At 34.1% G+C, this 9,979-nt stretch overlaps 1 protein-coding gene across 2 annotated transcripts in view; it reads left to right on the top strand.

Annotated features, from left to right (window-relative positions):
- Window positions 8,234-9,979, top strand: part of LOC107612653 (interactor of constitutive active ROPs 4) — a 5,998-nt gene continuing 4,252 nt past the window's right edge. For both annotated transcript variants that reach the window (XM_016314350.2, XM_016314351.2), the window contains exons 1-2: window positions 8,234-8,389; window positions 8,479-8,531. The gene's annotated coding sequence lies outside the window, so the exon portion shown is untranslated. The remainder of the gene's footprint in view (window positions 8,390-8,478; window positions 8,532-9,979) is intronic.

The raw sequence follows: 9,979 nt of genomic DNA, 5'->3' as shown, positions 1-9,979 counted from the left end.
TAAATTATTATTTTTTTTAATTTTTTGAATTTTAAAGAAAAAAGAAAAACAACTAAGAGACACCAAACTTAAAATTTTAAGATCAAATGACACTAATTTTCAAAAATTAAAGGACAAACAACTAAAAGACACCAAACTTAAAATTTTTAAAATCAAACAAGAAAAATTACCAAGAACAATTCGAATATCAAGATGAACACTCAAGAACAATTTCGAAAATTCAAAGAAAAAGATGAAAATATACAGGACACCAAACTTAAAATCTGACACAAGACTCAAACAAAAGATAAAGATTGCTAAAGAAAAGAAAGGGTTCTAAAAAAATTTTGAAAAAGAAAATAAAAGACACAATTAAAAGAGCAACTAAACCTTAAAGAATACATAATCTAAGCAACAAGATAGTCCGGTAGTTTGTCAAACTCGAACAATCCCCGGCAACGGCGTCAAAAACTTGGTGCGGGAAATTGAACTCTGCACAACTAAACTGGCAAGTGCACCGGGTCGTCCAAGTAATACCTCAGGTGAGTGAGGGTCGAATCCCACGGAGATTGTCGGATTGAGCAAGCAATGGCTATCTTGTAAATTTTAGTCAGGCGATTAGAAAAGATGGTTGTTTTTTTTTTTTTGAAAGCATAAACAAAATAGTAAATACGAAATACCAGATTGATTGTGAAAACAGTGATAGAGATAGAATTAAGGCTTCAGTGATGCGTATTCTTTTCAGATTAACTTTTCTTACTGTCTATTTCAATAACGAATGATTCATTCAATGGCAGCCGTAATTGACTAACTCATGTAGCATCCTCATCAATTTAGCCTCTTCTAAACCATAGCAGTCCACCATATCCGAGCAACGCATATCCTCTCATCAAGTTAACTCATGGCTTTCCACTATAGCCGAAGGTGAAGGCCTAAGCAATCCACTCCCCTTCGAATCCTACTCAAAACGTGATGCCAAGGCATCATTACCTGTTTTTCTATTCTTTTTCACTAGATTTTTGATTAATTTTCATACAAATTTGGTGGATAAAGGAACAAAAGCATGAAAAATCTCTGCATTAAGAAAATTTTGAGCATAAGTGATTTTAGTTAATATACAGGGTAAATATGATGGAATAGATCACACTAAGTGAAGTCATGATTTTTGAGCATTATTAGCACACTTAGTATAGTAGATATTATCTTGTATATTACTTTGATACACCTATTTATTTGATGATAGGCAAAACAGAAGCAGAGAATCAGAGGAAAGCAGAGTTGGAGAGCCAACATTGGTGGCAACGTTGGCAATGAACCAATGCTGTAAGAAAAAATTGAAGAAGCAACGTTGGAGAGAACGTTGGTTTAGCAACGTTACCCCCAACGTGCGCGACAAAGGAGCCTGGAAAAAATTGCAGCCACGCGTACACGTCCCTCACGTGTACGCGTGAATGATGAAGAAGTGGCAAACCACGCGTACGCGTGAAAAGGCCAACGTTGGAAGTAACGTTGGTGATCAAACGCTGGCTCCAACGTCCACGATGACATCCCTGGGAAAAATTTCATATGACGTGTACGCGTGGGTTACGCGTACGCGTCGATTGGCAAAAAGCAGCATGCACACGTACGCGTGGGAGACGCGTACGCGTGGATTGAAAAACGTTGAAGTGGACGTTTGCATGCCAACGTTGACGCAAACGCTGAAGACAGGCCTGGGAGCAGAATTTTAATGCTGGCAACACTGCTAAAGGCCTGGTACACCCCTGAATCATGCAAGCAAGCTGAGCCCATCAAACATCACTCAATCCAAGGCACAAGAAGCATTTAGATTAGGAATTTTAATTCATTTTGTAATTTGTAATTTCATCTTTGTAAGCCTATATATAGGCAGTAGCTGGATTGGAGGAATCACTCTGGATTGGAGGGGAGTCCAAGGTCATGCATCCACATCCCTTGACACACACCATTCATCACTCTTCTTTCTTTTTTTTTTCTTTTCTGCTTTCTAGTAGTTTAGCTTTACTTTGTAATTTTTATTTATGAATTTAAAGTTTCCATTTCTGTTTGAATTCTAATTCTTCTTCTTCAATTTTCTGTATTTTATTTCTTCTCTGTTAGAATAGAGCAATGAAATAAACTAACTCTTTTTATTGGGTTAGAGAGCTCTATTGTTATTTAATGGATCAATTGTAATTTTCATCATTCTTTCTCTGTCTTTTCTCTTGGTCTTACTAGAAAGCTTTCGATCTTCATTCAATTGAACAATTGTCTCGACGGAGAAATTGTTCATAATTGGATTTCCTCGGAACCTTGACAGAGGAATGAGGAAATCATGCTCGAAATGCTTTCTCACATTGGATTAGGTTGGGGGTTAGATGGATATTGTGACATTTAATCCTACCAATACTTTGATCTATGAATGTGTGTGGTATAATCAGTGACCAAGCTTTATCTCTTCCCATGAACAATTAAACCAAGACATTGGAAACTTGTTCAAGCTTAGAGAGATTGGTGAACCAAGACATTGGGATCCAATCACTTAAGATTGCCAAGAAGATCAATGAATGCATTGATTGAGGAAGAGATGAAGATGAACCTGATCCAGAGAATTGCAATATCTCTTGATCCCAATGTTCATTTTATTTTTCTTCTTTCTGTCATTTACTTTTCTGCACTTTATTGCTTTTATTTACTTTGATGCAATTTACTTTTCTGCTGCTTATCACTCCAATCTGCTCGTCTAACTAGGAAAATCAATTAACTGTTGATTGCTTAATCCGTTAATCCTCGTGGGATCGACCTCACTCTTTTGTGAGTTTTATTACTTGATACGACCCGGTGCACTTGCCGGTTAGTTATTAATGAAGGAACTTATTTTTTTCGTTATCAAGTTTATGGCGCTGTTGCCTGGGATTAATTGTGATTAACAAACTACCGATTGGTTGATTACCTAGATTAGACATTTTTCTTTCTATTCATTTAATTGTTTTTTTCTTTATTTTCTCTTGCTCCTTAACTGTTTGTGTTAATGCCTCACCAAGAAGCCCTATTCGTGACACCTTTGGCTCTTGGTGATTGTGTTATTAATATATAACAGTTTCTTTTACTAAGCTTTCTTTCAAAATGGCATACAGTTACATTCTAAATTTGGTGTTGCCATGCAACAACTTGTTTCAATCTTTCTGGATACTTGCATCAATTTCAAGAAAAAGTGTCACACTAAGTTTGGTGTGCAACTTAATTTTCTATGCATTGTATCTAACAACACCCTTTTGGTTATGCAATCATATTGCCTCTGTTTGTACTTCTTTTGCTTTTGTTGTATCTTTAATTGTGCTTGCTTAACCACATACATCACTCACATTTCATTGTGAGACATTTATGACCCATCATAAACCCCATCACCACTATTTTGATTGTTGCTTCAGGATAGGCAATCATCCTAAGTTGGTATGGGAAGGGAGAAAAATATGAGGAAAAGGACAACAACAATGAAGATGAACTATAAGGAGGTAAAGTTTCTTTCTCTTCTTATTTATTTCCAGTACTCTAAATTGCATAATTTTCTTCTATTTTCTTTGTATGTATGTGTGATTGCTCCTTTTGAATAAGCATAGTTTGATGTTGTGAATTGTAACATGCTGCATGATATCATGACTGCCATCTTGAATTTTGTGAGTCCAAAGCAATTTAGTTTCATTATCATAAACAAACAAGGTCATTAAAGAAGAAGTTAGCATAAGCATATAAGTATTGGGAAGCTAGCATGATTATTTTGTTACTCAATTACATTTGAATTTGTTAATTAAAGTTTTCATCTAGGACATTTTATGAAATTTTTGAAATCATGAAAACCTTGAAGAAGCAAATGCAATTAAGGCAAGAAAATGAAAAGGGAAAGAATGAGAAAGCTGAAGGCTCTGAGTACCAATGACAATTCAATTGTTAAGTACTTGTGGTGTTTATGTATCAAGCAAAAAGCTTGAAAACAAAACACTTAGAGTCAAGGTTAGGCTCAAGTGCAAAAGCACTCCCCCAAAGCTCAAGGCTCTGAGCATCAATGATTAGAGAGTCCAGTAGATAAGAAACAAAATGAGCTAAAAGAGTCCTCTAATTAAATGCTTGTGGTGCTTATGTATCAAGTCGTAATACTTGAAAACAAAGCATTTAGAGTCGTAGCTTGCTTGTAACTCATGGTGCAAAGCACCCGAAAAGAATAAGCCATAAACAGAATGAAAAGTTTGTTCAAGGAAGAAACTTAAGGAAAAAAGATTTCATAAAATGAGCTAGATAGAGGCATCAATTATGTGAATCTCTTTGTGATTGTTGCATACATAGAAAACTAGCTAACCATGAACATTATACTGCTACTCTTCTCACCTTGATTTGTCAAATTTTATTGCATGATTCTCTTTTTGCTTGGGGATAAGCAAGATTTAAGTTTAGTGTTGTGATGCCAAGGCATCATTACCTATTTTTCTAAGCTTTTTCACTAGATTTTGGTTTAGTTTTCATACAAATTTTGTGGATAAAGGAGCAAAAGCATGAAAAATCTCTGCATTAAAAAAATTTCGAGCATAGGTGAATTTTAGTTAATATACAGGGTAAATATGATCGAATAGATCACACTAAGTGAAGTCATGATTTTTGAGCATTATTAGCACACTTAGTATAGTAGATATTATCTTGTATATTACTTTGATACACCTATTTATTTGATGATAGGCAAAACAGAAGCAGAGAAGCAGAGAAAAGTAGAGTTGGAGAGCCAACATTGGTGGCAACATTGGCAATGAACCAACGCTGTAAGGAAAAATTGAAGAAGCAACATTGGAGAGAACGTTGGTTTGGCAACGTTACCCCAACGTGCGCGACAAAGGAGCCTGGAAAAAATTGCAGCCACGCGTACGCGTCCCTCACGCGTACGCGTGAATGATGAAGAAGTGGCAAACCACGTGTACGCGTGAGTAGTGAAAAATGACAAGCCACGCATGCGCGTCACCTGCGCGCACGCGTGAAAAGGCCAACGTTGGAAGTAACGTTGGTGATCAAACGCTGAGTCTAACGTCCGCGATGACATCCCTGGGAAAAATTCCATATGACGCGTACGCTTGGGAGACGCGGACGCGTGGATTGAAAAACATTGGAGCGGACGTTTGCATGCCAACGTCGACGCAAATGCTGAAGACCGGCCTGGGAGCAGAATTTTAATGCTGGCAACACTACTAAAGGCCCGATACACCCCTGAATCATGCAAGCAAGCTGAGCCCATCAAACATCACTCAATCCAAGGCACAAGAAGCATTTAGATTAGGAATTTTAATTCATTTTGTAATTTGTAATTTCATCTTTGTAAGCCTATATATAGGCAGTAGCTGGATTGGAGGAATCACTCTGGATTGGAGGGGAGTCCAGGGTCATGCATCCACATCCCCTGACACACACCATTCTTCACTCTTCTTTCTTTTCTTTTCTTTTCTGCTTTCTAGTAGTTTAGCTTTACTTTGTAATTTTCATTTATGAATTTAAAGTTTCCATTTCTGTTTGAATTCTAATTCTTCTTCTTCAATTTTCTACATTTTATTTCTTCTCTGTTAGAATAGAGCAATGAACTAAACTAACTCTTTTTATTATGTTAGAGAGCTCTATTGTTATTTAATGGATCAATTGTAATTTTCATCATCCTTTCTCTATCTTTTCTCTTGGTCTTACTAGAAAGCTTTCGATCTTCATTCAATTGAACAATTGTCTCGACAGAGAAATTATTCATAATTGGATTTCCTCAGAACCTTGACAGAGGAATGAGAAAATCATGCTAGAAATGCTTTCTCACATTGGATTAGGTTGGGGGTTGGATGGATATTGTGACATTTAATCCTACCAATACTTTGATCTATGAATGTGTGTGGTATAATCAGTGACCAAACTTCATCTCTTTCCATGAATAATTAAACCAAGACATTGGAAAATTGTTCAAGCTTAGAGAGATTGGTGAGCCAAGACATTGGGATCCAATCACTTAAGATTGCCAAGAAGATCAATGAATGCATTGATTGAGGAAGAGATGAGGATGAACCTGATCCGGAGAATTGCAATATCTCTTGATCCCAATGTTCATTTTATTTTTCTTCTTTCTGTCATTTACTTTTCTGCACTTTACTGCTTTTATTTACTTTGATGCAATTTACTTTTCTGCTGCTTATCACTCCAATCTGCTCGTCTAACTAGGAAAATCAATTAACTGTTGATTGCTTAATCTGTTAATTCTCGTGGGATCGACCTCACTCTTTTGTGAGTTTTATTACTTGATACAACCCGGTGCACTTGCCGGTTAGTTATTGCGCGGAATTTATTTTTTCGCGTTATCAAAATGCCACAGACAAGGTCAGATCTTCCGGATCAGGGAATCTTGCTTCTCAGACTCTGGCCTTAATGCCACAGAGACCTCAGCAACGCACGATAAACGGAATTTTATGTCACCTATCCAAAATCGCCCAGGCACTCTCTTGGAATCTGTTGTGCATTCTCTAGTTGTGGTTCAATGCTATCCGGGTCAGGACTTACACGGAACCCATGTAGAACAAGAATGAATGTCACGGTTCATCCTCAATTCATGAGATAAAGAACGAAAATGCACAAGAGAATAGAATCAAACGTGTATTGAAATAGAAACAGTAGTATTATTAATCCATGAGAATCAACAGAGCTCCTAACCCTAACTTAGGAGGTTTTAGTAGCTCATAATTTACAGAAAGTAATATGAATGCAAAAAGTGGTGGAAGAAGATCTTAAACAAGGGTGATCTTCTCCTATATATAATAACCTAATACTAAGAAGTAAAAAAGTATGATAGACTAGACTAAAGGTGCGAAAGTCCACTCTTGGGCCCACTTTAGTTGAGTACTTGAGCTGAGCTTGGCGTTCGACTTGAGGGATGGGCGTTGAACGCCCATTAGAGGGGTGATCCATGCTGCCTTGTGCTTCTTGGTGGGCGTTGAACACCCCAAAGGGGGTGATTGGGCGTTCAACGTTGGCTTGGGTTCCTTTGAGGGCGTTGAACGCCAGAAAGGGGTAGGCCTTGGGCGTTCAACACCCAATAGCAGGCTCCTTCGAAGAAAAGTATATACCATTGTATATTGCTTTCCAACTCCGTTGAGAGCGCATCATTTAGACCTCTATAGCTCTAAAAATGCTTGTTTGAGTGCATGGAGGTCAGAATCTGACAGCATCTACTACACTTTCCTTGCCTCTGAATCGGACTTTGCCAAAACTCCTCAATTTCAGCCAGAAATTACCTGAAATCATCAGAAAACACAACAACTCAAAGTAGAATCCAAAAATGTGAATTTAACACTAAAATCTATAAAAATATAATAAAACTTAAACAGAACATAACTAATACAATATATGAAAATGATGCCAAAAAACGTATAAAATATCCACTGATCATTGGCATCATTGAATTTTGTAATAATATGTGTTCTATATAGAAAGGATATTGAAACTATAGAACACTTGTTTGTTACTTGTAAGTTTTCTTGACAAGTGTGGTGTGCATAAATTTTTTATGTTAGGTGTGATTGGACCATTTCAGATACCATTAAAAAATACTTTGAGAGTTGAAATACCATACCATTGAGAAAATACATGCGTAAGAAGTGGTTAATTGGATTCTTTTCTGTTATAAAAAATATTTGGCTACTCAAAAATGGTGTGATATTTAAGAACAAGACAACAAATTTGGTGGACTGTGCTACTATATTATTTTGTTACTCTAAAAAATGATGTGGTAGTTAATTCAATGTTGTTGATAATTATATCGAAGATGACATAAAAGTTATTGTAGCATGTAGATTTTATGTTATTGTCTTTATTTATCTTTTGTTGGTTGTACTCTTAAACATTTTCTTAAAAAAAAACATTAAAAATTATTTTATATATTTTAAAACCTAAAAATTAAAATATCCGATATTAACAATTTTTTAAACTAATTTAAAGTGTCCAATATATTAAAATTTTAGTATTTTTAAATAACGACAAATATTATAAAAGTTAAAAACACTACTAATAGTAATAAAATCCAAATACAAAAAACAAAAAAGAAAAAAGGTTTTGAAAAACTCAGAAAGGTTTTGAATTATGGAGGAAAGCGACAAAAGAAGACTAGTACTGACTAGTTGGATTTCCAAGAGTTCCTCTTCCCCTTATGTTTTGTTTACAGTTTACACAATGCAAAAACAACATTAATTATTGGGAATCAATTTTCCCAAAATGACCCTCTTTTTGTTTTTGTACTCTTCTGAGTAACTCATAAATAAGCCACTACCTTGTGCCACAGTTTCATAACAGCTTTAATTCAAACTTTCAAATACTCCATTCTTTCTCTCTTCTTCCCTGCTTCTTCTTCTGGGTATGCATTTTTTTGTTATTATTTTTTATTTTTTTATATTTGCATTTGACGAGAAAGTTCTCTTAATATCATTCTTTGGTTGCTTTCAGATCCTTCCAACAACAGTGTTAGCTGATTTAACTCCTTCAATATATAGCCATTGGTGAGTGCTTCTTCAACCTAAATTTTCTTTAATTTTCTTCAATATATGTTTGTATTTCCTCAATGATATTTTTCGCAGATTTTTTTTTACTCATTTTTTCTTAGGAAGAAAATGAAATGAATAGTTCATGTTATTCCCCCCAAGTATCTAACTTTCTAGTACTTTTCTTCACTTCTGAGTTTGTTTTTGTTATTAAATTTTTTATTTTAAATTTTCTTGCCCATCAAACACATAAATACACACACATTCATAGGATCATTATGATTACTATTATGTGATGAAGATCTTATTCTTTTGAGTGCCTTTTTGTTTATAGCATTTTCTTTTCTTTTTTACTGGTCAAATCATTTCAATATTTGATTTATTCATCTTTTTTAGAAAGTTTTTACCACCTATAATAAATGTTGCTTTTAAAACCGTTTATTATTGCTTTCAAGTATTTATGAGTTATGACTGAAACTGATGAAATAAGTAACAATGATTTTACATCCATGACAATTATTATAAATTGATTAAAATTATGAAATCTTCAAATATTCATTTATGTTAGAAATTTCCGTTTTTGGCTGTGCAATTTGTTCAAATGGTAAGGATGTTTTTTCCCCCTTTATATTAAAAATGTGATACTTTTATATTTCATTTCAAAGCATTTGGCATTATTACTGTTCTGTAAGTATTTAATGAATTAAATTGATATAAATTGATTGATATATAGAATAAAATAATTTTATCACTCTCGTTGATGCTTGTATATGTCAGGCATAATTAAATATTTATATAAAAATATATTGATAGTGCATAAATTAAATGGTATTCTTTTGAAAAAACTTTTGAGTTCTTGACATGCATGCGCATTGCAGAATCTTTCTGTTCCACTTCTTTGTCTTACGTTATGTTTGGTTTCATGAATTTGTTTTCTTGTTGGATTTTTTCTACCAAACATGGCACTAGAGAATATTGTTTACCATGTTTATGTTTGGAGGGACTTGAGAAAGAAAATAAATGTAAATGTCCAAATTATTATTAAGAGCATTGGAAAACTTGTTCTTGTTAGATAGCTACACTTTCAACCGTTTTTATTTTATCATGTTACTTCTTTTTATGTTCATATTTAACTAACTATTTCTTATTTCCATGAATTTTTGAAAAAGCTGTTTTCTACCCACACATATTATTATGCTAGATTCTCAAGATTTTTTTTAACAAAATGTTACTTTACGTCTTTTATAACTTGTGTGTAACTAAGGGTAAAGACTAATATTATAGTGATAAAAAAAAGTTATATTTATACATACTTTTTAGTTTAATTATAAGCTTTGTTGGGATTTTTTATACATTTTATCTAATTGAAAAATTTGAAAATTAAACTAACCTTTTTCAATCGTGTATTTTGTCTTTTTTTTTTCTTTTTTATTGGTTGAAAAAAAATTATATTTGAATATGGAGTA

Source organism: Arachis ipaensis, chromosome B08, assembly GCF_000816755.2.
Source record: "Arachis ipaensis cultivar K30076 chromosome B08, Araip1.1, whole genome shotgun sequence".
Taxonomy (NCBI): Eukaryota; Viridiplantae; Streptophyta; class Magnoliopsida; order Fabales; family Fabaceae; genus Arachis; species Arachis ipaensis.
This window is presented reverse-complemented; position numbering and strand designations above follow the sequence as displayed.